This window comes from Sapajus apella, unplaced genomic scaffold, assembly GCF_009761245.1.
Source record: "Sapajus apella isolate SASKATOON/1434 unplaced genomic scaffold, GSC_monkey_1.0 scaffold49, whole genome shotgun sequence".
NCBI lineage: Eukaryota > Metazoa > Chordata > Mammalia > Primates > Cebidae > Sapajus > Sapajus apella.
Genome location: NW_022436989.1, coordinates 8,285,187 through 8,312,256, shown reverse-complemented (window position 1 = coordinate 8,312,256; position 27,070 = coordinate 8,285,187). Strand labels below are relative to the sequence as shown.

The following is a 27,070-nucleotide window of genomic DNA, read 5'->3' as shown; positions in this document are numbered from 1 at the left end:
CTAAATTATATATAAGTTCTAATTTTATATACAAATATATATATCATTTAATCTCAAAATAAGTATAGTATTATTATCTGTAGACCATGTAGACCAGTACTTTGCAAATAGTAAACCAAAGAGAACAAGCATGTCCCCAAGTGAACTCTAAAAGACCTTCAGGAATACTCTGAAACCCAGCCTCCGACAATGCAAAGACCGCAGTGTGCTGCCCAGAGAACCCAACAGTCAGCTGGTTGAAAGGAAGCAGCCATTCTCTAAATTGACTACAGCGACACAGAAAAGAAAGCAGCCTAAAAAACTGGCAGATGATTAGAATTTCTCAGGGAGTTGGAGCTGAACACTAAACTCAAATAAGAGCATCTCTATTCCAACGTCAGCTGTTCATTTACTAGGTCTGTGACCTTAGACAAGTCACTTAATCACATAAATGAGTCTGATATTGGATTTATAAAATGAGGCCATAACAATGTCTATGAAAATTCACTGTAAGCCATAAAAGTACTATACAAAACATTACTAAATGTATGAATTCCTACATTTCTGCATTTAACAGCAAACACAGTATCAAAGTATGCATGCATGCATTTTAAAAGTAAAAATTATATATATGCTTATATTATCTAATAATCATTTCTAATGTACATGTACAGGTTGAATATCTTTTCCCCAAAATGCTTGGGACCAGAAGAGTTTCAGATTTTAGGCTTTTTAGGATTTTGGAACATTTGCATATACATAAAGAGATATCTTAGGTATATGACCCAAGTGTAAACATGAAATTGATGTTGCAGACACACCTTATACACATAGCCTGAAAGTAATTTTAGGCAGTATTTTAAATAATTTTGTGCACGAAGCAGAGTTTGTGTTAAGTATTTATGTGTGGAATTTTCCCCTTGTGGTGTATGTCAGCACTCAAAAAATGTCAGATTTTGGAGCATTTCAGATTAGGGATGCTCAGCCTGTAGCAACTGATAGCATAAAATTGACAAATCAGCCTGTGTAGCTGAAATTCGTAGCGTCAAATATACCAATAGTTTAGTTTATCAAAAAATCTGAAGCATTTTAAATACCCTTTAAGTTAATCCCCAGTTGTAGTCATTGTATCTACTATTTTATTCTTACAATATCCTTTGAGGACTATTCTTATTATTTACACTTAGAGGGTAAAAAATTAAAGATCAAAGGAAAGTAATCTCCAATACTTTACAAGTCACTTAGTGGGGAGAGCTAGAACTCAAAATTAGAGAGTCGTTTTTCTTTCTATCAGTAATATCTATTATTAACATTCAATTATATTCTACTGGGCGAATTGTGTGAGTCACGCATCCTGCTCGACCCTTGGGATCTGATGTTGTGCAAAAACAAGCTATGAAGCCTATGAAGGAGAAAAGAATTATTAGTCTAATAACCGCATAAATAAACATAAAAATCACAATTAAAGAAAACCTCTTTGAGGGCAACTTCTTCAGTGATATGAGAGCTTTTGATGGGGCATTGACCCAGATGGAGGATCAGGAAAGGTTTTTCCAAGACGTGATGATGGAGTTGAGATGGGAAGGATAATTGTGTATTAACTAGCAAAAATGGACAAAAAGAACATTCCAGGGGGAGGAAATAGTACAAGGAGACGATATGGTAAAAAGAAACATGACCAACGTTAGAGACTGAAAGATGACTGAGGCATTGGAATGCAAGGAGGGGGCAGAAAAAAATCCCAGAGGAGACTGGAGAAGTAGCAAAAGTTCACTCAGGCAGGGTCCGGCAGAGCCATGTAATTGTCCGTGGGACCAAATGGGGCAAGACTGGAGCAGGAGAAGTTGCGTGATGAGTTTAAGATGACACAGACTCATTCGTTCTTTTCTCATAGAGCACTGCACTGAGTTCCCAAGAGGTGAAAGGATATCTCGACGGCCTTTGAGAATTTCTCTGGGAAATTTAGATCAAATATCTTCTAATCCAGCCTTCCATTTTGTTTTAGTTCTAGGCTTTCTTAGTTTAAGCAATTTTATGCTTACCAAATAAGAAAACTGAATAAATACCATTTAGTAGAGGAAAAAGAATTGTTTTTGAAGAGATAAACAACTTTGAAGATGAAAAATGAAATTTTCTCAAAGCAACTTGTCTTCTGAGGCTGTCTGTGGAGTTCATACTAGAGCCACCAAAACACACACACACACATACACACACACACAGACACACACACACACACACACACACACACACACACACACAGCTTCTTCCTCTGGTTTCCAATTGGGGGAATGGCATGATACTCTCCAGACTATAGCCTCTCAATATAGAAGGGTTTGCTTGTTTTAACTAAGGCGGCAAAATTAGGGAAGAAGCTGCAAAACCTCCTGAAGTCTATGCAATTCCCTGATGAGTTTTGTTAGTATTTTCTACTCCATAAACACAAGAGGAAGTTTGCTGCGTTTCTCAATAATTACATAGACTTGTAGAAAACATTACTATTATACTCGTCTATTTCCCCGTTAGAAGGAACTCCAGTTTATTGGAAAGGAATCTATCAGAAAATTGAACCATCCCTGCAGCACAACTTCTTGAACAATCGTCATCCTTTAACTAACTTCATTTACACATTGAAACAAAGTAAATCACTCCTAAGTACAGGTTTACTTTCAAAGTAATCAGTGCAGTCATAACCACACCTTAGAAGTCATTAAATGACAATTCCAATGACATTACATTATTTAAAATTTTTCCTTTACCAAGTCTCAAAGGGCAGCAGAACGTGAAAACAAAGAAAGATTGAATTTAAAAGTAGCACTTAGAGGTAAAGATTTTCAGGTAGAGTGCGTTCGCACATGTAGGCAATAATTAGATTTACTGTTTTGATAGTTATTGATTTGATTTCTATAAGTGGCCTGTTATTTAGTAACATGTTTGAAACTACATATGACTAAGACTCCCAGTCTGCTTCATAAAGTGGAAAGCAAAATAAGGAGGCCATAGACTTTGAATCGCCTAAAATACAGCCTATGGTCACAGATACTCCTTTCCATTTAGTCTGTACATCTCCCTTTCATCGATACTGGTCAAAGCTTGTGTCTCAGTGAAATTAAAGAACACTTTAGAGAAACAATTATGGTAGTTTTCTAATTTATTTTTGGCCTTGTCATTCTAAAAGGAAAGCTTGAGATGAAAGATACATAGATAATATGCCCTAACCTTTGGATCATTAATGTGGATTTTGGATTATAGAATCTGTTTCCTTAAATAAATGTGTTTTGAGCCTGAGGATATCAGGAGGAGTTTTTGCCCATAGGGAGTTTCCGGTCTAGTTGTGAGCAGCGGGAGGCTGATAAAGGACAGAGCCAAAACTGTAACCCGGGCCTGTTCAGCTCCAAACTCTCTGTTGCTAATGGCTAACCCATATTATTTAGGTTGTTTTTTTTTTTTTTTTGAGACAGGGTCTTGCTTTCACTCTGTTGCCCAGGCTAGAGTGCAATGGCATGATCTTGGCTCACTGCAACCTCCGACTCCCAGGTTCAAGCAATTCTGCCTCAGCCTCCTGAGTAGCTGGGATTACAGGCACATGCCATCACATCCGGCTAATTTTTGTACTTTTAGTAGAGATGGGGTTTCACCATGTTGGTCAGGCTGGTCTCACACTCCTAACTTCATGATCCACCTGCCTCCACCTCCCATAGTGCTGGGATTACAGGCATAAGCCACCGTGCCCAGCCTTATTATTTAGGTCCGTAATTTGCAAAGAAGGGACACCCTGAATATGAGCTTAGGCCTTGCTGTTATGAAGGTAGAAACCCCCCTCAAAGGATGGGACAGTGGTTTGTTTTTATTCTGGTAATGGCAGCAAGTTCAAAGTTTCTAAGGACTCTGTACCAACAGTGACCCAGCCATCGCTTTGTGGTGCCCTGAATAGCCAGGGCTACTTTCTCTCTGCCCCATCAGTGTGGGCGGCTCAGACTCAGGACGCCCAAGAAAACGTGTAAGGTTCTGTGTCACTTTGCCATATGAGCTGCCTTACTGTCCAGAACCTTACTCCAAATCACCTTAGTCCAGCCCCTCAATGGTCATCCCATGGAAGGAATCCTGTCTAATCAGAAGATGCCGGGCTAACAGATAGAAAGACCATTGATCCCTTAGGGTCAGGCCATGAGAGGCACCAGGCTTAGAAGGTTTCCAAGAGGAGTTCTACCAAACCTTTTCTGAATGGATAATACTAGTGCTGTTAAAAATGTTCCAGGCGCAGAAAAAGAAAGAAGGTGGGGAGAAGAGAAAGAAAGAGAGAAGGAAGGGAGGGAGGGGAGTAGACAGTTTCCTAATTTCTTTAACAAAGCAAGTATACAATGTTATTAAACTCACCTAAGAAAGAAAACTACCAAACTCTTTGATTTTTAAAAAGGAATTGACCAACCCTAAATATAATAGTAACGGACACGATGCCACGGCACATTAGAAGGAAACATGACACAACCAAGTAGAGGTCATTCCAGGAATGTAAGGATGGTTCACCAATGTGAAACTTAATAACAAAATTCAATGTACTAAAAGATCTTAGGAGAAAAATAATATGATCTTCTTCATAGGTGCTGAAAACTATTTCATAAAAGTCGGTCCATTTTTTATTTAAGGGGGAAAAAAAAGTCAACTGGGTGAGATGGCACACACCTGTCATCCCAGCTACTCAGGAGGCTGAGAAAAGAGGATAATCCAGGAGACAATATCGTGAGATCCTGCCCCCACCAAAAAAAAAAAAAAAACTCTTAAAAATGTATGTATGGAAATTTAATATCTTAACCCTCAAACTAGCATCAGGCCTAAAAGGGAGTGACTAGAAGCCCTCCCATTAAATCAGGAATAAGACAAGGACAACTACTATCCCCATTATTACTAAAATCGCTCTGAAGGTGCTGCAACCAGATTTAGAAATCTAGAAAAACAGAAGATTTTTCCCTTGAGTCTCTAGGTATAGAATTGTGTATACATTAAACTATTTTGAGATATCATTTCTTACCTATTGAGTTAGAAGACTATCAAGCATAGTGACACATTCAGATTGTCAAGAGAGAAGAACTGGATGCTGGCACATGAGGCTGCTGAGAATGTCGATTCATACGTCTTCTAGGGTGGAGAAGGTGACAACATCTATCACACTTATAAATGCACACACCCTCCCCTCATCGAGTTATATGTGTCGCATGTGTACAGAATGAAGACTGTACCTCACAGCGTTGTGTGTAATGGTAGAAACATGGAACCCACTTAAATAACTGCCCATGACTAAATTATAGTCCATTCACACCATGGAATGTAACGCAGTCATAAAGAGAAGGAGGAATCTCCTTGTAAAGGAACACAGAATCTCCTCCATGATATATTGTTATGGGGGGGGAACAAGATGGAGAACTACATGTATAGGATACTCCTGTTTGTCTGTGTATTAAGATGGAGTGTTCTGTACACATCAACATGTATATGCATAAAATATCTCCAAAAGGAATCACTAGACATTGAAGACATTGGTTGTCTGTGGGGCATCCAGGGTACAAGTATAACATTTTTATGTGTAGCTTTTGAAGTTTGAACCAAAAGAATGTGTGATATTTTCAATACATCTATAAATAAGATGTAAATTCAGGAGAGGAGGAAGAAACAGAGAAGGATGGAATATGGCAGGAATTTGAAATTCAGTGACTGACTCCATTTTAGTTAGCTAGAGGGGCCCCATCAGAGGCAGAGAAAGACAATGCCACTATTCCAGGAGGTGGGAACACCAGAACACATGGCAGAGCTGGAAAAGTGGAGGAGGGCATGTTCAGAGGTCAACAGCAACTCAAGTCTGATCAGAAAGAGAGCAGAGCAAGAATCAAGGGTAGCAATATTGGGACAGCATTTCACAGGGCATTTGGACCGGGCTTGCGGAGCTGGGTTTTAAGAAGTGATATGATCAAAATTTCTCTAGAGCCTAACCTGTTACTTATGGGAAGAACATATTTAAAGGAAAATGTACCACATGTTAGCTCCTTGAGCATAGAGAGTGGGTCTGGTTGTTCTTGCAGCCCTTGTGCTCAGAGAACTGCCCAGGACACAGTAGGGAGGAGGGCTGCAGGTGCAGGCAGGGAGAGAGCACTTGCCTCCCACCAGGGTCTGTGTTCACAGTGTTCCACGGAGGACCTGATTTAATGCTGGCAACAGCTATGGAATGGGGGATTCTACTATTGTCTCTATTTTATGGATGGGGAAATTCGAGGCTTGGAGTGATTAAAAAGCTTGCCCAGAGCTACAGTCAGTACGGGGTGGATCCTGGATTCACCAGACACACGGCTGTAGAGCCCATGCTCTTAAAGAACGCTTGGCTCTGTTTTAAATGCCTCTGTAAACTACGACTGTGGCCATGGAAATCAGCAGGAGATCGAGGATTCAGAAGAAAGAAATGAGAACAGTGCACGAAGGCAGGCAATATTAGGGTCACATCTTTATATTGATTGTTCTATTAGATAATGAATGTGAAAGCGCTTTAAGGAGAAAGACATATTTTTATGTATTCCTTTACTCATTCAGCCAATGCTATGAATCACTGTGTGCAAGGAAATTTGTTTGACTGGGCATAGGGGGAATAAAATACTAGCCCTTCTTTAGAAAACTGTCTATTAAAAGTAGTAAATACCATTTATTATGCACCTGGGATTAATCAGTTCTGACTTGGGATGTTGCATGCTCATGTCACTAGATCCCAACAATCATCTGATAAAATGGATAACACTGTGCACGTTTCACATGAGTAAATGGATATCTATCCACAAAAACCACTGTTTCGAAGGTCTTACAGCTAAGCTAGTGTGTAGTAGGACCACTCTCCAGCTTGCATCTGTCTGATTCTGCAGGGGCATTGGGTTACTAGCTGCACTTCAGAGCCAGCCTCCGGGCGGGAATGTTTGCCCAGAGAGCCGTCTTCCTTAGGCTAGAGCCAAACCCTAACGCCTCCATCGGACATCCATAATGTGGAGAGACATTGCTCTATTCTATTTAATTATTTTATAAATTTTATAATTTTATAAATTTTATATTTTATAAATTATATTTTAAATATAAAATATATTTAAAATTATATTTAAACTATAAAATTTAATTTTATAAATTTTATAAATTATAAAAGATTCTCTAATACAAATCTTCACTGGGTATATTTTATAAATATAATTTATGAAATATAAAATTTAAAATATAAAAATATAAAAAATATATTTGATAAATTATAAAATAATTAAATAGAATACAAATTATTTTCCCTTACAGTAAGTGTTGATTATAAATGAAGATTGTGCTGAGGATGGCGACTTTTGTACATACAAAAACCAGTGTTCTGTGGGTATATGATATTGTTCTGCTTATTTGAAAACTGAATCAGATTGTAACATATATGAGTATTCCCACTAGGAATAGGGCATTTTCTAAGTGACAGTGAAAGTCATGTATGGGCTGGGACTGGTGGCTCATGCCTGTAATCCCAGCAATTTGGGAGGCCGAGGCGGGTAGATCACTTGAGGTCACGAGTTCGACACAAACCTGGCCAACATGGTCAAACCCTGTCTACTAAAAATACAAAAATTAAGCCAGCGTGGTGGCACGCACCTGTAATCCCAGCTACTTGGTAGGCTGAGGCAGGATAATTGCTTGAACCCTGGAAGCCGAGGTTGCAGTGAGCTGAGATCATACCACTGCACTCCAGCCTGGGTGACAGAGTGAGACTCTGTCCTCCTGGCCCAAAAAAAGGGTCATGACAAGGTATATGATGAGAGGACAGAAGCTAAGATCATACCCAGGAAACTACAAGGCAGCCTGGGTGACAGACAAAAAAAAAGTCATGTCCAGGTATATGATGAGATGGCAGAACCTAAGGTCATATCCAGAAAAATCCAAGGTATTCTTATAGCTCTGGCTGTAGCCATGTCTGTTGGGGCCCAGAGACAACACAGTACCTCCTAGTGTATCTTCCTTCTCCCGTCCAAAAGCAGCCTTAGATTGACGGTGTAACACAAGGATTTCTCCTGGTGATCAGTTATTTCACATCTGCTTCGGAGGAGCCTGCCCTCATCTGCCCTGTGTTTAGCAGTCACAGGTGAAGCCAGGGAGGAGCATAGAATGGGAACCAAAGCCGCTGCTGGTGTGCCCATGTCACCGGCACCTAACGCCTAATTATCTCTCCCTCCTTGAATCGCACACACTGTAAAGAAAGAAAGGCGAAACTCTGGAGTCATCCACAGGAAAGTACTATTGTGTGGGTGGGAAATTAATGCTTAGGAACAGCCCTGGTTGCTTTCAGAGAACAGAAGGGGACTCCTGTGGCATGATGTCGTAAGTGGCCTCTCGTGACCTTCGGTGGTAATGCTACATCAGGGTACTCTAGTACAAGTCTCCACTGGGCATGTTGATTTCACAGCTGTCACTAAATAGCACATTTACTTGTTCACATGGTATAGCTGGCCTGCCACCCAGGGACCACACAGAGGTGCTTTTCCCATAATTCTCATTCCTTCTCTCCCTCTCTTTTTTCTTCTCTCAGTCTCTAAGTGGCTGCCCTGACCTTTGATGATTGAGGCAGAAACAGACATCGCAAATAGCCCCAAGCAAAGACCACTTTACTATGAATTTTAAGCTGTTTTCTCTCACCCAGAGCTTCAAGCCCATCCACCAGCCCAGGCTAGAGAGTTCTCAAATCTGTTCTCAAGTACCACTAGGTACTCACATCCTCCTTCTCCTCCCATCCTGCCTGGCTGAATCAAGAAGACACAGCGCTTCTCTCCCACTACATTCAGCTATAAATCAGCAAAAAGACGCTGATGCTGCATTCCAGTCTCAAACCTGCCGGAGGAGTAGGTGAATTAATGAAAGGATGACGGGTGCTGAGAATGAGAACGGAGGCTTGGCTTGTAGGAGGCACTGCCTTCATTACAGACCACGTGACTTTCGTGTCTTTGAGCCCGTTTCAAGATTGGTAAAATATGGATAATAGTCTGCTTGGCATGAAATAAATACACCTGTGAAATTGCTTTTTAAACCTAAAGGTCAAGGTCCCTACAAGCGGAACCTGCAGTGGGGATTCCTGTACCAGTGAATACCAGAAGAACATTATCAGGAGCCCAAGGATGGAGCTGGCTGCAGCTTAGCTTTCTGCCTGACACTTAGAAAGCCCTGCACCCCAAACTGCATGCCAGAGTTTGCCCCACACTGAGACAGGGACCCAGAGGAGCAGCTGTGAGTTGCCGCCACAAAACAGCAGGTGAGGGTGGGGAGGACACCTGGGTGGGACACCCAGCAGCGTGCACTGAAAGGAACCATATGGTACGAAGTGAAAGCATCAGGATTTCTTAGAGTTAAGAATTAGGATCCACTTGAGCCCGAAAACGATACTGGAAGGCAAGCCAAAGCCCTGAGAACAATCCGAGAATGACTTCCCACTTCCATCTTTAACCTCTGGATCAGAAAACAACCCACAGTCACAGAACAGCCTTGTAAGCTTGGAACATAGTAATTAGGCAATTAGGTGGGACATTGAATTCACTCACCCTGTGGCCTGCAGCTTCCCTGGTGGAGGAAAGCCTTAAAGTGGTCTCTGCCTGGGCTGCAGAATCAGCCACAGGAATCCAAGTCCCCAGTGGCCTGGCCCGCCCTGGAATGAGATCATACCCTCTGGAATGAGCACATCCCCAGCCTTCAGCCCTTGACCCCCAAGACATCCTTTCTTCCTCTGACCCCCAGAGCTGTTAATGTGTACCTATTACTGTATTAATTGCCCCTTATTAAGTATCATCACCTTATGTGCATATGTCTTTATTCGCCCAAAATGTGAACTCCTGTAGGGAGAAGCTGTGTCTAAATTTCTTTTTAAGCCTGGTTCTTCGTGGGTATTTGGTAAATACTTATTGATGGGGTATTCATTTGATTGATAGAGTGGCGGAGGTTTCGAGCATTGGGGAAAGAAGAATCTGCAGAGGGAGTGAGCATTTGGAGTTACTTTCAACTCACTGATATGTGGTTTAGGGTACATTTTCTTTTCTTCCAAACAGGTTATTTTGTGTTTCCTGTTTCTAAAGAATTAGGTCCTTTATGTTTGGGGACCATTCTGCAATTCTTGTGAGTGAGTCATTCCTGGGTCCTTGAAACTATAAAGTTAAGGCACATTCTATGAGGTGCCCCTGGGAAGGTTCCTAATGTGTAAATGGCACAGTCTCTGCACACAAGGAGTGCAGAGGGAAAGAATATGCATTGTATGCAGTGCTAACAAGGAAACAAACCAAAACGTTGCATCTCTGTCGGATCACATGTGTATACATAGGGAAGTTACGAGAGGCAGAAATCAAGCACTGAGCCAGCCCATCCATCTCCCGGGTGGGTGACTGTTGTTCAGATAAGTAGAAACACCCCTTCCAGGCAGAGAGGACAGATGAAACCTTGTATGTTAGTTTCCTGTGCCGGCCTTCAATTAAGTCATATGATAAGGATTAATATTGTTTGTTGAGTGTTAGCGACGTGCCAGACATTCAATACCACCCCTTCCCAGCAGCGCAGACAGACCGACAATCCAAACATAAAATGGATCCGCTGACAAGGTGACTCAGTCTCACAGGTGAGCAGTTTCAGAGTTCTGTGGGTTGGTTTTATTGTTCGTTCCTTTGTTCTTTGGGTATTTCCTCCCAAAACTTCGCCTGGTGTTCTTTGAAGGAAACAAAAGTACCTCTTCTCTGTTCCATGCTGGGCATTCACTCTGTGGTTATGTTTGTATTAATAGAATAGCTCAGGATCTCTTTAGCCACCTTCCTTCATATTAAAACCTGTCAAAATCAGAAGTGCTCTAAGGAGATCATGCTTTTCAAACATTCTCTCTGGTACATTAAATAGGTGAGTGATCACAGGTGCTAGGTGTGTTTATCCTCTTTTTGACTCAAATGACATTTATTAGTTTTTGCCTAAGGCCTACCCGAAAGCCAGATTCACTTCAAACTAGCAGGGATTAAAAAAATAATAACGCTAAACTACAGCGGTGATTTTGTGCTTACTTCTCCTGGCATCACCCAGACTGGCAGGGATGCGCTGCTCTTCCTGACCCATCCCAGCAGTCTCCTTGCTTTGAGACATGTCCCCTGTGGGTTCTGCTAAGTTAGAATTGTGAAATCACTCCAAACTAGTGAGAGAAGAGCTTCAAGAAAAGTAGACAGTTGGCCTCATAATAGAATGTATTTAGATATGTAATGATATCTAGAAAGAAGATTTCTTAGGTTGCAAGAAGGCAGGCTGCTCTACAGACTAGTGTATAGGGTTGCCATGTTATTTTCTATGTCTCACATACAGTGTCAATGGAAGTAAGTACTACATGAATGTCAGTCATAACACATGATAAGTGGCCTGTTTCTTCTTCCCTCTGTTTTTTGTTGGTTAGTTCATTCGCAATATTACAAATAGTTTATTTTCATATGCAACCTCTGTTATCGTATTTTGTATAGGTACATGCAGTTTATATGATATGGTTTCCTGAGCTACCCAACCTAAAAAGGATTTTGGAGCGCTAATGATTACTGCCTTAGACCTGATAAAAGTCTCTTAACCTAGAATACTTTATCCTTTCTTTATAAGGAAAGGCTGGCATTCCCAAAGAGTAGCCAAATACGAGAGGCGCACTGAAATTTTTAACTGGGTTTAAGAATTTGAAAAAGTTCTTCAACCACAAACATGCCCGTATTTACACACAGTATCTCTACTTCTCAGTAATTAATTTAGACAGTTGTGTTGCTTGAATTCTGGAAATGGAAATGAAAACTAATTGGCCCATCATTGTTCTAATAAACTTTGTCAGAAAGCTAACACACCTCACCCCACGCTAGCCACTGCTCTCTTTGGGGTCTGCAGGTGAAATGTAGGTGAAGCGGCGTCATCAGCCCTCTCTGGCTTGGAGCTGCCTGTTAAACACTAGGCCAAGGCAAGACTTGTGTGTTCAGGAGATGGCAGTGTGGTGTGAGCAAAATATAAATTCTCTGTAAGTCAGAGGCTCTCACCTTGGTCACAGTGCTACTTTTAGACTGAAACCCTGAAGGCCTTAGTTTTTATCTCTATAAAATGAGGTGATAAACTTGAATGTCCAAGAGCTACCTTTCAGCTCAGACCTTCGGTGACCAATCGTAGCACCAATTATATCCGGTAGATCTGTGGACCTGGTCTAGACCAGAAAGAGAAGTAGTTATCCTGAAAAGTGGGACTCCTCCCAAAGAGAACTAACTCACCCACCTTGTGTGAGATGGCCACAACCTGAAATCAGCACCACAGAAGGCCAACGGAGGCAAAATTATCTATCCAGAACACCTGAGAAATGACAGGACACAACACAGATCCTTTCCTGAGGCAGTCCTCCCTAAGCCTTACTCATCTGCAATCTACTTTTATAAAGAAAAACAAAATAAGGGTAAACATTATACTTGTGGAAGTGTCCAAATATCAGCAGGAAGTAGAAAAATCAGAATAGAACATTCTGACAGCCTGCAGTCAAGCTAGACTGTGGAGTATTTTTAGCATCATGGGTATGTTTTTTTCAAGTAATATACATGCTGTGATCGATGTCATGAACAGACCTCAGAAATCAGCAGGCACTGAATCCCTCAGAGCATAAAGCCACCTGCACATAAAAACAGTGTTTTCGTCTGAGTTTTTCTTGTTCAGCTGAAAAGTTTTGCAGAACAGCCCGCCAGTTTGTATTTCTTTTTCTTCCTAAATTGCATGCAGAATCCACGGTCAGAAGAAGTTGTCTCTAGAGTGTACTTTCAAAATGGTCCCAATACAGAAATTGCTAGGGAAGCGCAGCTATTCATGGGATCCCCAAGCCATTTTGCAAATCACGACTGTGCCAGGAAGTACAATTGGGATGTACTGTGTCTATCTGAACTCATCCCGGGTAGATTCAAGGTTTGAGTTAGGAGGACTCTAAACACCCACACTGGGAACTTGATAACGCGAAGGGAAATTTTCTAAATGCTGCTTTGCACCCATAGCGGCCTGTTGAAAAACCTTCAGCAGATCTCTTGTTATTTTCAAGTGACAGTCAAAACTCTGAAACCAGACACTGCCTGGTTTGCTGTTTCTCTGCCTCTCTGGTCCTTCTCACGTTTCCCCCGCATGAATCCCCCCTGCTGCCATACTTGCCTTGTTTTCCTCTGCATATCCCGAGCACCTCCTGATACTTGTGTTCCTCTTGGGATCCAAGAATTGCTTCTTTCCAGCCCAGCGGAAGTCCCCCCTCACCTCCCAGATCTGCCTGCCTGCTTCTGTCATTGGGGTTTCTCTTCACAACATCCACTGGACTCTTCACTCATGAGGACTGTCAGGTATTTCACGGATTCCGTTGTGCTCAGCCTTGGTCTAGAAATTTTACATACATCATCTTTTTTTATCCTTATGGGAACTCAAAGAGGTAGGGTTTATCCCCACTTTGTAGCCGAGGAAACTGAGGCTCAGGAGGACAAGTGACCTGCCGAAGGTACCAGCACTCATACAGAATGGTTTTGAGCTCAGTGTGTTTGAACTTAGTTTGAACTTTACTGTGTATGGGTTCCTTTGCATAGCTTTGTTGCAGCTTTAGTTTCGTTTTAGAATATATGTATATATTCAGTATATATGTGCAGTTGACACTTGAACAACACAGGTATGTTGTTGTTGTTGTCATCTGAGATGGAGTCTCCTCTGTCACCCAGACTGGAGTGCAGCGGCGCATCTCGGCTCACTGCAACCTCCACCTCCCAGGTTCAAGCGATTCTCCTGCCTCAGCCTCCCAAGTAGCTGGGACTACAGGCGTGTGCCACCATGCCTGGCTAATTTTTTTGTATTTTTAGTAGAGATGGGGTTTCGCGGGGTTAGCCAGGATGGTCTTGATCTCCTGACCTCGTGATACGCCTGCCTCAGCCTCCCAAAGTGCTGGGATTACAGGCGTGAGCCACCATGCCTGTCAACAACACTGGTTTGAGCTGTGCAAGTTCACTTAATATGTGGATTTTTTCAGCCAAATGCAAATGGAAACTACAGTATTTGAGGGATGTGAAACCTGTGTAAATGAGGGCCAACTGTTCACAGATTCTTCTGGGCCAACTGTGGGACTTGAATTTTGGTATCTGCAGGAGTTGTGGAACTGATCCCTGATGGTAATGAAGGAAAGTCAGATACATACATATATCCATTTAGAGCGTGCGCACACACACACACACACACACACACACACATTCAGTGGTCTTAGTTAAATTTAAACCTAAGGGCAGGGTCAGTGTGTTATCAGGTTGGTGCAAAAGTAATTGTGTTTTTTGCCATTACTTTTTTTTTTTTTGGATATGGAGTTTCACTCTTGTTGCCCAGGTTGGAATGCAATGGCGTGATCGCAGCTCACTGCAACCTCCACCTTCTGGGTTCCAGCGATTCTCCTGCCTCAGCCTCCAGAGTAGGAGTAGCTGGGATTACAGGCATGCGCCACCACGCCTGGCTAATTTTGTATTTTTTAGTAGAGATGGGGTTTCTCCATGTTGGTCAGGCTGATCTTGAACTCTCGACCTCAGATGGCCCTCCCACCTCGGACTCCCAAAGTGCTGAGATTATAGCACTTTAAGCCATTGCACCTGGCCGCCATTATTTTTAAATGCCAAAACCACAATTACTTTACACCAACCCAATATATCTTTGTATCTGTGTGACTAGCAAAATGCCCAGAAGGTAGTTGTCGATGATTCAGTCACTTGACAAATCTATATTAGTGCCAGCTTTATTTAAAACTTTGTGTTGCATGTTACAGAAACAGCACTAATACAATAAACAATAAAAAGTGATTTTTGTCCTTCAGGACGCATGAGGCTTGAGAGCAGATGGGAGTTACACAGAGAGCTAAGATTCTATGGTGGGGGGAGGGAGGAATGTTTTCTATTAAGTGCCTGAGAGCAAATATTTTAGGCTTTGCTGCCATAAGGTCTCTGTTGGGACTATTCAACTCTATCGTGGTACAAAGAGAACCACAGACATAAACAAATGGGCATTGCTGTGTCCCAGTAAACGGTACATGTATGGATACGAAATTTTGAATTTTATATGCTTAACATGTATCACAAACTGTTTTTCTTCTGGTTTTATTCTCAATGGTCTTAATATTTCTACACAAAAACCATTCTTAGCTCACAGGCTGTACAAATAAGGCACATGGCGGATTTGGTCCAAGGCCAGCCCTGCTCTGTGGAGTCATGTCACGATGGAGACCCAACTGAATTGGGCCTTGTACTGGCAACGATTTCTGTGTCTTAAGACGTTATCATGTAGCCATGGTTGCTTTGCATTCATTTTGCCCTAGATTGTTGGTCTTTAATACCGGCGTTCGATTTAGCATGGTGGGGCAATGAGTAGCAATTGGTCAAAATTAACTGAGAGTTGTTGTTTCTCTGTATAACACTTCCTATGGTTTCTTCTTTCATTTCTTCCAAGGCAATATCAAATGGATTAAAAGTTAGCAATTTACATGTAATTGCTTCCCCATTCCCAGATGAGAGCACTTACTGCCACCCCAGCTTCCCCGATTAAAGGTAGTTTTATGAAACGTTGTAGGAGAAGTAAACAGCATCCCCTGTGCTAGACTATACCTCAATCCTTGAATTGTGGAGGTAAGGGCATCAAGAAAGCTGATTCCCACACCTTGTCTGCTGGTGACGTGCTAAATAACTCACTTTTGTTCCTCATTCAAAACCTAAAAGTGGCAAATTTGTTCATTTGTCCAGTTTTCTCTCTCTTTCCAAACTTAGTAGTATTAGCCCATTCTATGGGAACTCTTTGAATAGCCAGCTTCATTTTAAGAGATCATCCTATATCGCTCAATGATTAATTATACAGAGACATAGCCCATTCCCTTAATATTGATCTCATTTCTCAATGTTAAATTGTTGCTATGCATTTATGATTAACACAACATTACTACGGCTCATGTGGATGTCAGTTTAGGAAACCAGTATAAGCAAAAGCACAGATTGGTGACATGGGAGCGAGATATCTCAGGCAATCCCAGGGCCAGAAGAGAGCCAGGCTTATAAAGGGCCCTAACTGAAACTTGGAAAGCCATTGGGACCCTAGCGGTTCTGTGTCTTCAGCTGTGCCTCAGTTTCCTCTGCAAACCAACTCTCTCTGTGTCTCTCTATAAGTAGTGAGTGGCAGATAACATTCATAGGCATGCATCTTCACTGTGCCTGAGACCAGCCTCTACTGTGTGCCCCGCAGACTGCTGTTCGGTCCCAAATATGCATTCCTGGGAGGGAGGATGCCATCTGTCCGGCTCTGGTCAGTCACATGCCTCAGAAGGGCAGGAGTAAGCAGCAGAAAGTAGGAAACCAGAGGGTTTTTTTTTTTTTTTTTTTTTTAGAGACAGTCTCACTCTGTCACCTAGGCTGGCCTCAGCCTCATGAGTAGCTAGGATTATAGGTGCCTGCCACCATGCCTGGCTAATTTTTTTTGTTTTTTGTACTTTTTAGTAGAGATAGAGTTTCACCATGTTGGCCAGGCTGGTCTCAAACTCCTGAACTCAGGTGATCTGCCCGCCTCCACCTCCCAAAGTGCTGGGATTACAGGCATGAACCACACTGCACCGAGCCGCCAGAGGGATTTTTATTGAGGTTACTCTGCATTTGGGGTATGCTATGTGTGTATATATATATATATATACACACACACACATACACACACACACACAGATATATATAGTATAGATATAGATATATAGATATATATATACAGATACTGCTATACATTATTTCTAACTTTCAAAACTGCTGCAGAAAGTAACATCTTCATTTTATAGATGCAGAGACAGGCTAAGAGAGGTGAACTAAATTTCTTAAGGCCACACAGCTCCGTGAAAGAATTCAAACCCAGGTAGCAATGGACTGCTTCATGCTTCTTTTCATAAGGGGAAGAAATCAATATTAAGGGAATGGGCTATGTCTGTGTGTGTGTGTGTCTGTGTGTGTGTGTGTCTGTGTGTGTGTGTCTGTGTGTGTGTGTGTGTATATCTTTGGGTTATGTTCCCTAGTGTTTACTCTGCATTCACTTCATAACCCTTACTGTTATTTGCTTAGTTTGGGGTTCATCAAAGCAGGCACATTTCCAAGAAGTCATCTGCTGATTGAACAACTCTCAGGAAGAGACATAAACGTCATTTTGTTTTCACCTTCTGTGAATCATAGTCGGTATCTTCAACAGAGAGAGCAAGTGCAAAACGTCTGGAGAAATCACTGCGTTAGAAAAGACTTACAGAAAATACAGCAAATTCGGGTTAAAATTGCCCCATCTGTCTTTCTCTGAAACACAGACATACACACACCGGGTTTTAATCTATAAAAGGCACTCACAGGTAATTACTCACAGGTAATTTGGAGTCTAGTGAATCATCCCTTTGGAACCTAATTGAAAGGTTTTTTATTTTGAAATATCAAGGCATTTTTCTTCAAAATCCTATAGGAAGTTAGGGGCTTCAGGGGAGCTGCAGTTTTATTTTTTAAAAGCATAAATTGGCATGGCACATGCCTGTAGTCCCAGCTAATAGGGAGGCTAAGGCAGGAGGATTACTTGAGGCCAGAAGTTCAAGGCCTGCCTGGTCAAAACCCCATTTCTATTAAAAAAAAAAAAAAAAAAAAAAAAAAAAAAAAGAAGAAAAAGAGAATAAAATAAGCAGCTTTCAACTACATGGTAAATAAACTCTAACTGGTGAATAATAATGTCAGTTTCCTTTGAGTTAATGCCTATTACATGCCAGATACTGCTATACATTATTTCTAACTTTAAAAACTGCTGCAGAAGGTAATGTCTCCATTTTATAGATGCAGAGACTGAGTCTAAGAGAGGTGAATTGAATTTCTTAAGGCCACACAGCTCTGTGACAGAATCAAACCCAGGTAGCAATGGACTGCTTCATGCTTCTTCTCATAAGGGGAACTATTCAGATTTTTTTTCTTTTTACAGATAATGCTATATCCAGCAGTCCCAACCTTTTTGGCACCAGGGACCAGTTTTGTGGAAGACAATTTTTCCACGACTGGGAAGAGAAGAGGGGTTGGTTTCCGGATGATTTAAGCGCATTACATTTATTGCGCACTTTATTTCTATTATTATTGCATTATAATATATAATGAAATAATTATACGACTCACCATAAAGTAGACGCAGTGGGAGACCTGAGCTTATTTTCCTGCCACTAGATGGTCCCATCTGGGGGTGATGCAAGCCAATGACAGATCATTAGGCGTTAGATTCTTATAAGGAGCACAGAACCTAGATCCTTCGCATATGTAGTTCACAATAGGGTTTGTGCTCCCATGAAAATCAAATGCTGCTGCTGTTCTGACAGGAGGCGGAGCTCAGGCGGTAATACAGCGATGGGGAGGAGCTGTCAATACAGACGAGGCTGCGCCCGCTCACCCTGCTCATCTCCTAGTGTGTGGCCCAGTTCCTAACGGGCCACAGATTGGCACAGATCTGTGGCCCGTGGCTTGGAGACCACTGCTATGTACAGTAATGACTATCTATCTTCTTAGTATTTTACATTTTATTTTACTGTTATTATTATTATTTTCAGACAGAGTCCAGCTCCGTTGCCCAGGCTGGAGTGCAATGGCACGATCTCGGCTCACTGCAACTTCTGCCTCCCAGGTTCAAGCAATTCTCCTGCCTCAGCCTCCCAAGTAGCTGGGATTACAGGCATGCACCACCACACCCAGCTAATTTTTATATTTTTAGTAGAGACAGGGTTTCACTGTGTTGGCCAGGGTGGTCTCAAACTCCTGACCTCGTGATCCGCCCACCTCAGCCTCCCAAAGTGCTGGGATTAGGTGCGAGCCACCGCGCCCGGCCTATTTTATTATTATTATTACTATTTTAAATGAAACCTCTCTTCTTTCTCCCTCACATGTCATATATATCCATGCACTGACTCTGGGCCAGTTAGCTTGTCAGACATGAGGGAGAAGGGGATGATTAAGGCCAGGTGTTAAGGGAGGTGAGAATCAGACAGGTAAAATACAGATCAGTTTAATCATTGCCACGTGAGGGTACGTGCTGGTCACTCTGAACTTCCTAGATGGGACACCCCTATTTCAGTCTGAGGAGGAAGGGCTTCAGCTGCATCTCCCTGGGATTGACCAGGTGACGCTGGAGGGTAAGACAGGACTTGGCAGATCTGCAGTGGCAAGTTCAGAGGTACAACGGAGAGAATGAACACCAGGGGTTTTCCAATTTCCATCTCCCTCAGGATTGCCGGAACAACTGGTCTAAATCACTGATTGTTGGACATCCACCCCGGAATTTCCAAGTCAGCAGGTCTAGGGTGGGGTCCAAGGATGCACGTTGCCATTTTTTTCCTTTTTTTTTTTTTTTTTTTTTTTGAGATGAAGTTTCTCTCTTGTTGCCCAGGCTAGAGTGCAGTGGCACGATCTCAGCTCACTGCAACCTCTGCTTCCCAGGTTCAAGCAATTCTCCTGTCTCTGCCTCCTGAGTGGATGGGACTACAGATGCACGCCACCACACCTGGATAATTTTTTGTATTTTTGGTAGAGCCAGGGCTTCACCACGTTGGCCAGGCTGGTCTCGAACTGCTGACCTCGTAATCTGCCCACCTCGGCCTCCCAAAGTGCTGGGATTACATGTGTGAGCCACCGTGCCCAGCCCCCATTTTTTTCTTAAGACAGGGTCTCTCTATGTTGCCCAGGCTGGAGTGCAATGGCCTGATCATAGCTCACTGTAGACTCAAACTCCTGAGCTCAAACAGTTCTCTCTCCCCCGTTTCCCAAAGTGCTCGAATTACAGGTGTGAGCCAACGCACCCAGCTTGCGCATTTCTGTGAGGCTCCTGGGAGATTCTGCTGCTGCTGGCCCACCCTGCAAAGCACCATCTGAAACAGCACAGCCAGAGCAGCCTCTGCAGGTCATTAGATGTGGCCTGTGCTTTCCAGGTTTTATCAATCTGGCATTTATATCCATGTGTTAGCTGCACAGCCAGCTTTGCCTTGCCTGTGTTTATTAAAACATCCATAAATCTGTCAGGTGTCTTTCTTCCAATGTGAAAATTCCCCAGGCGAGGAAGCCATGAATCATCAAATTGAAAATCAGTCTCCCGGGTGAACTGGCTGGACCAGGCACAGGGCACTGCTGTCCCCGCAGGCGTGACAGCCACAGCCCAGCAGTGCCCAGCATGCAGAAGCTGGGAGCGGTGGAAGCAAGAGAGGAGAAAGAAATGCCCTCTTCCTTCTCGTCTCACCAGTCCGCTTAGAGAAGTACTTGCTGATCCAGAACAAAGCCAGTCAACCGCATATGCCTCCACGGCCACACGCAGCCAGTTGCTCTGCTGCAATAAAAGTCTCTCCTTCTCCAGTTATAACAACACTGAACAGAGTTAAGGTTAAATCTCTTCTGAGGGCCATGAAAACATAACGATAATTTCAAACATCAGTGTGTTGCTATTAATTTGTATGATATTCCAGTGACTTTGTTACCCAACCAGGCTTGTTCTGCCTGTCACACAGTATGCCAGTCACCGTGATGAGTTTGCAGCAAAGAAAGGGCTTATTCACGAGGCAGCAAAGCAAGGAGGCAGGAGGAGCGATCCCAAACCCACCTCTCCAAAGATGGGGTTTGGGGACATTTATGGGATAAAGGAACAAGGCTATCCGAGGCATGGAGAAAGGCAATGGGGGGTAAGGAAAGTGGGGTAAGTGGTGGTCTGAGCAAGTGTGGTCAAGCCTCATGGCTCTTCATAGGACTCGTGCTTACAAAATGGAATTATTAGCATGATCTGAGGGTGGGGTTTTGGCCCTGTGATATCCGAAGGTCACCCAATGAGCACTCACACAGTCCCAGCTGGAGGGTCGCTGGTTTCAGCTGGCTTGAACTGGGCAAGAGCTGACCCCAAGCTCCTCAAAAAAACGGAAGCAGCCAGTGCCGTGAAAGCCGATAGTCAGATATATTCTCTGTATAGAAGCTTGTGAAGGTCGGTTATATATTATTTGGCTATGCACTTTAGCTATGTAGGGGTTTGTTGGGGTTTTTTTGTTTGGTTTTAGAGACGGAGTCTCACTGTGTTGCCCAGGCGGGGGTGTAGTGGCATGATCATAATTCACTGAGGCCTCTAACTCCTGGGCTGAAGTCATCCTCTCAGCCTCCTGAGCAGCTGGGACAATAGCTATACACCACCATGCCTAGCTTATTATTTTATTTCTTTTTTTCTTCTTTTTTTTTTTTTTTTTTTTTTTGTAGAGGCAAGGGTCTTGCATTGTTGCTCAGGCTGGCCTCACTCCTGGCCCACAAGTGATCCTCCCATCTCAGTCTCTCAAAGTACTGGGATTAAAGCTGTGAGCCACTGTGCCTGGCCAGCAATGGAGGTTTTTAAATCAACTAGAAGCAAGCAATTAAAAGGAGGCGAGGCAATTTACGTTTGGCAAGCCTAATCAGTTAGTTCTCAGTTTCAAGTATGGAAGAAGAAAGAGCAGCAATGTTAGTTTTCAGCTAAGGAGACTGAGGGCACGATACTTAGAAATAAAGACAGCAGGCAAGTGCTAAGTGAAAGAGTACAACCCCTGAACCAGAAAGAAATTAGTACCAGTTACGAGAGCAGCCACCAGCTGGCCTCAGAAAGCAGGAAAAGGGGAAAAGGGAAAGGGTGGGAAATGAAATAAATTGGGAAAGAATAAAACAAAATGATAAACTGGTTGGGGCTCCATCCACAAATGTACCTGGGTCGGTTATCCTTCAGGTAATCACTGATTACCTCACCACGTCTCTCAATCAGACTTTCATCAAAGCTTCCTATGTCCTAAATCAATCAGAAAAAAAATTCCAAATCTCCAGATTTTACCTTAATTGTCCCAGGGTTCTTTCCCAAGCCAGTGACTTGGAACTCACACTCAGCCATCTGCTTCCTATGCCCTTTGAATAACTATTTAAAGTAAGTTCTTTAAGCTTGAGTTTCAACAATAGAAGAAAACCTTGTCTGCAAAGCCCCGAGCCGCTTTAATTTCAACCTTTTGTGGTTCTTTCCCTGCAAAGCATAAGACAAACAGGACTATTTGTCAAGTCCTAGATCAACAAACGCTCTGAGGTATTTAGATGCATAGAGGATTACAGGCACCCGCCACCACGCCCAGCTAATTTTTGTGCTTTGTTTTTAGTAGAGACGGGGTTTTGCCATGTTGGCCAGGCTGGTCTCAAACTCCTGACCTCAGGTGATCCGCCCGCCTCTGCCTCCCAAAGTGCTGGGATTACAAGTGTGAGCCACCGCGCCTGGCCCAATGTATTCATTTTAACCAGAAGAAAACTGAGGCCTGAAGAGAACAACTATTTGCCCCAAATCATATGCTAATTAGTAGTGTTGCCGCATGCAGGTGATAGTTTTATTTGCTTTTACTTTGTTTTGATTTAAGAGGTTTCCTAGTGATACTAGTAATAATAGCAATTTAATTTAACTCATATTGGGTCCTTACCATGCACTAGACACTGTTCAAAATACATGTACTTTAATGTAGTTTGAATACCTTTAATGTCTTTTAATCTCAGCACAATCCTTTGAGATAGGTACTATTATCAACCTACGTTTTACCACTTAGGTGCAGAGAGATAACAGAGAGATGCAGCAAGTTGCCTCAGGTTTTTGACATCACTCTTCGTGCAGATTTGGGAAACGATGTGAATGGCACAGTTACTAACTGGCATGGATGCAATCAGAAGGCAAATTTGAAGGAAAGTCTAATCCATACTAAATTATTATCACCTACAATTGACTTATCTTTAGAATATCATAGGTGTCTGCTACTACAAGGTCATGTGACCTAGTGTTTTGTCACAAGCCCTGGGCTGCTAGAAAGCAGGGTTTCTGCAGCCCCTGACGTAAGGCACGCTGGCTGCACAGCATGCAGTAAGTGTCCAATAAACCTGTGAAGAAGTGAAATTGACATGGAGGGTGCTTTACACTCCTGGAGACTCATCAGCGCAGGGGCTCCTCTTTGCAGAGAAAAGCATCTCCTCAAGATGATTTGAGGATCCTCTTGCTCCAGCAGGTTAAGAAATATGTATCTAAGTGTTTTCCTCTGCATAGGATATTTCTTTATAGTTCAGGAGAGTTTTCTGCCTATTTCCACCCGCTCTAGTCTAGATTCTATTGAAACACACACAACATTTAATCACTCACTCAATGGAACAAGTGACCCTGACTCTTGACCCATCATCGTAAACTGTAAAACAACCCGATTTATCAAAAAACAACATCTCTCAGCGTTGATGTTCCTCCATCACTTATTTATTCTTTAGTGTTCCGGTTAAATGATACTTCATTAGAGTCATCTCCTCCCCATGCTAAGATAGGGCCTCCCAGTTACACACACTTCAACTCCAGCCATGCCCCTCGTTTATTTCGTTTGCAGCACTTCGGTTAGGTCCATTCGTTTTTGTTTTTGTTTTTGTTTTTAAGTTTTTTTCTAGTATAAGGCGCTCTTCCTTTTATCTTATTCATCCCAACAGCTAGCACAGAGGCTGGCGTGTTTCTGTTACTTATTTAGCCAATAGTACTTATTCTCAATGTGCTGAGAATTCTAACTGCTTTCTAAATTTATTTCATCTCCCCTACAGCCCCACTTTTAGGTACTCTTATTACTCTGTGTTTTATAGATGAAGAAACTGAGGCACAGAAACTGAGCCTCAGTTTGAGCCTTGGGGCACAAAAGTCGTATGTGTTTTTGAACCCACTAACTAGCCTAGTTCTCAGTTTGTGTTCAACCATTACTTTGAACAATACGTATGCAGTCAATTCTTATTCATTGAACATCTAGATAAACGAAATAGAAATGTAAGTAAAGGAACTAGGAACGAAATGTCTCCTGTTTACTGCATCGCTTCTTACATCTGTGTCTATATTTATCCCCACCTCTAATCTCTTGAACTTCTTTTGAAGTATTTTTGAAAGAGCATCTCTCCTCTTAAAATTTTTCTGATGCAAATAAAAAACACACTGACCTAGAGTTCCAAAGGGAATATATTTATCATATGAAAAGGGAACCCCAACAGACACCCGCATGCATCAGCTGTAGTTTGATGTTAACAGTTCTGTTCTCAAGAGGACAGCCAAACTTGCATGTTTTATGTTATGCTGACTGTAGTGTGTTGAATGATGGTCCCCCAAAAAAGATATGACCACATCCTAATCTCGGGAACCTGTGAGTGTTACCTTATTTGTAAACAGTCTTCGCAGATGTAATTAGGTTAAGGAGCTTGAGATGAAGAGCTCATCCCGGATTATTCATGTGTGCCCTAAATCCAGTAACAACTGTCCTTATACAAGACATACAGAGAAGACAAAAGACAAGTAGGCAGTGTCACCATGGAGGCAGAGATTGGATTGGTGGGGTCATAAGTCAGGGAATGCCTAGAGCCACTAGAAGCTGGAAGGGACAAGGAATGGATTCTCTCCTAGAGCCTGTGGTGGGAGTGTGGCCCTGGAAACACCTTGATTTTGGACTTCTGGTCACCAGAACTGAAGGAGAATCCATTTCTACTGTTTTAAACCACTCAGATTGTGGTCATTCATTATGGCAGGTACTGGAAATGAATACACTGTTGCTTGACGATTGCACTAACTGCTTCTTAAAAGTCTCCTTAATGAAGCTCTTTTGAGACTGATTTGGTTCACCTCTCCTGTATAAAAATGGGCGGGAAAGGGTGAACGCAAGCATGGCGTCGGCGGTGCTGGCGCTGAGGATCCGGACAGCTGTTACATCCTCGTTGAGCCCCACTCCGGCTACAGCTCTTGCTGCCAGATATGCTTCCAAGAAGACGGGTGGTAGCTCCAAAAACCTCGGTGGAAAGTCATCAGGCAGATGCCTAGGCATTAAGAAAGTGGAAGGACACTATGTTCATGCTGGGAGCATCCTTGGAACGCAGCGCCATTTCCGCTGGCACCCAGGTGCCCATGTGGGTCTTGGGAAGAATAAATGTCTATATGCCCTGGAAGAGGAGATAGTCCACTACACTAAGGATGTCTACATGCCTCATCCCAGAAACATGGAGGCTGTGGATCTCATCACCAGGCTGCCCAAGGGTGCTGTGCTCTACAAGACTTTTGTCCACGTGGTTCCTACCAAGCATGAGGGCACCTTCAAACTGGTAGCTATGCTTTGAAGTCCTGTTTGACGTTGTTGGACAGAGACTGGAGCCCAGGTGACAGGAGATGGTGATACCAGAAGTCAAGGATTGGGGCAATGACACAGCCTCCTGAGGAATATGTCTGCTTGATAGTGACTCTGCAGGAGACTCTGAAGTGACTGCTGAGAAACCCTTTGGGAGACCTGACCTGGGGCCAAAAATAAAGTGAACCAGAGTCATGAACGCAAAAAAAAAAAAGGGCCGGGAAAGAGTAGTAAAAATGGCTCACCACAGACATCTTGAAATTACATTCTGTCTTTTAGTTACTCTCACTGACCTGTGCATGCCTATACAGGCAGATAAAATCAGCAGTTATATGGTGCTTGCTAGTAGATATTAAATATTACTCTTCCTAAAAAAAAGTCATAAAGTTCAAAAAATATCCCTCAAAACCTTAGGAGACTGACTTCATGAGAAAGATGAACAGTGAATTCTTGTTAAGTGGCTGGTGGGGAACAAGCATAATATACCCCCACCAATGGACGCCTTACGGATAGACAGCAAGAGTCTCATGCCATTGGCCTTGGCACTCTTCTTACCAGCAAAGACCTTACAATCTGACTGCCTGTTTAGAATCTGACTGATAAGAATTGGAGTTGGGGAGGTGGCCAGGAAGAATGCTTGGAAAGACTTTCTGGAGCTTATTGGAGAAATTGTAACAAGCAGGTGCCTTAAAAGAAATCAAAATTAATTGATATCCTTGACATGAACTACCTCCAAGCTACCTAGTAGATGGTTGTCTCTTGATTCTGCAAGCAGGTGATATGGAAAACATGTGATAGTCATCTAGGACTGCCATTCGCAAACGTTAGCATGCATCCGAATCACCTGGAAGGAAAGCGTGTTACAACACAGATTTCTCGGCCTTGCCCTCTGAATTCTGGTGACAGGACGTCTGGAGTAGGGTCCAAAAATGGGGCATGTCTAATAAGTAAGTGGTTGATGCTGCTTGATGCTGGGGTTCCGGGGACCACACTTGGAGAAAACTGGTATGGAAAATTGATATGAGTCAAGTACACAGTGATCTAATTAAGTTAGTTGGCTGATTGACAGATATTTGGGCTCCTTCTTGTCCTGAGAGCAGTATCACCACGTTTCGGTGCCAAATCCCTCAGTATACTTTGCCTGCAAGTATGTTTATTTGGTGACAACTTTGGTGACAAGGAATGACTTTCTGCAATTTGTACTTCAGGGACACATTCCTTGTGTTTTGATCACAGGCACACCTGCTCAGTGCTTCCCATGTACAGTGACCAAGCCATTAATCCTCCCTAAATTCAACACCTGCATGACCTTCCCCTTAAAGGTCCCATCCTTAAAGGAATCTTCAAGTCCCCGCTGGGCCATTCTAATAAGTGGTAAGCGACACGAAGCTAAATAGGGAATGATCCCAGGGCACTGGGTTAAAGTATTTTTCCTAGGTCACTCTCCTTACCTGATGTGCCACGTGGAAATTAACCTTTCTCTGATGCCTCACTGGCTTGTTGAGGGCAAGGGCGTTGGGAGCTATTTCTAAGTGGTGGTGTCACTCTGTCTTTCTAAATGATCAACCACATTCTGTTAAAACGTTTAGTACCACATAAGCTGCTCCCCTGATTTCTTATAAATGTGCTTTTAATTTCAAGCCAGTGAAAGGCACATCGTGGTGATGTTTTTGAGAAAGCAGAGAAGAAAAGAATGAATCCTGATGTTTGTTGAGGCAAAACCTGAGCCTCGAATTTCATTTTCTCTCGTACCCAGACCTTGGTGAAAACAACAGACAAAAGTATCGGGCTGCAATTGTAGGCAGCACGAAAACAAACCTTGAGTCATGGATTGCCGGCCGAGGAGGCGTCTGCTTGGGAAGG

At 42.7% G+C, this 27,070-nt stretch overlaps 1 protein-coding gene and 1 pseudogene across 5 annotated transcripts in view; both read left to right on the top strand.

Moving 5' to 3' along the window:
* Positions 1-27,070, top strand: part of CHRM3 (cholinergic receptor muscarinic 3) — a 507,932-nt gene that overhangs the window by 452,342 nt on the left and 28,520 nt on the right. The gene's annotated exons all lie outside the window — the stretch shown is intronic.
* LOC116526016 lies at positions 24,745-25,406 on the top strand (annotated as a pseudogene). Its single transcript, XR_004257923.1, has one exon. The product of XR_004257923.1 is annotated as a 39S ribosomal protein L27, mitochondrial pseudogene (transcript).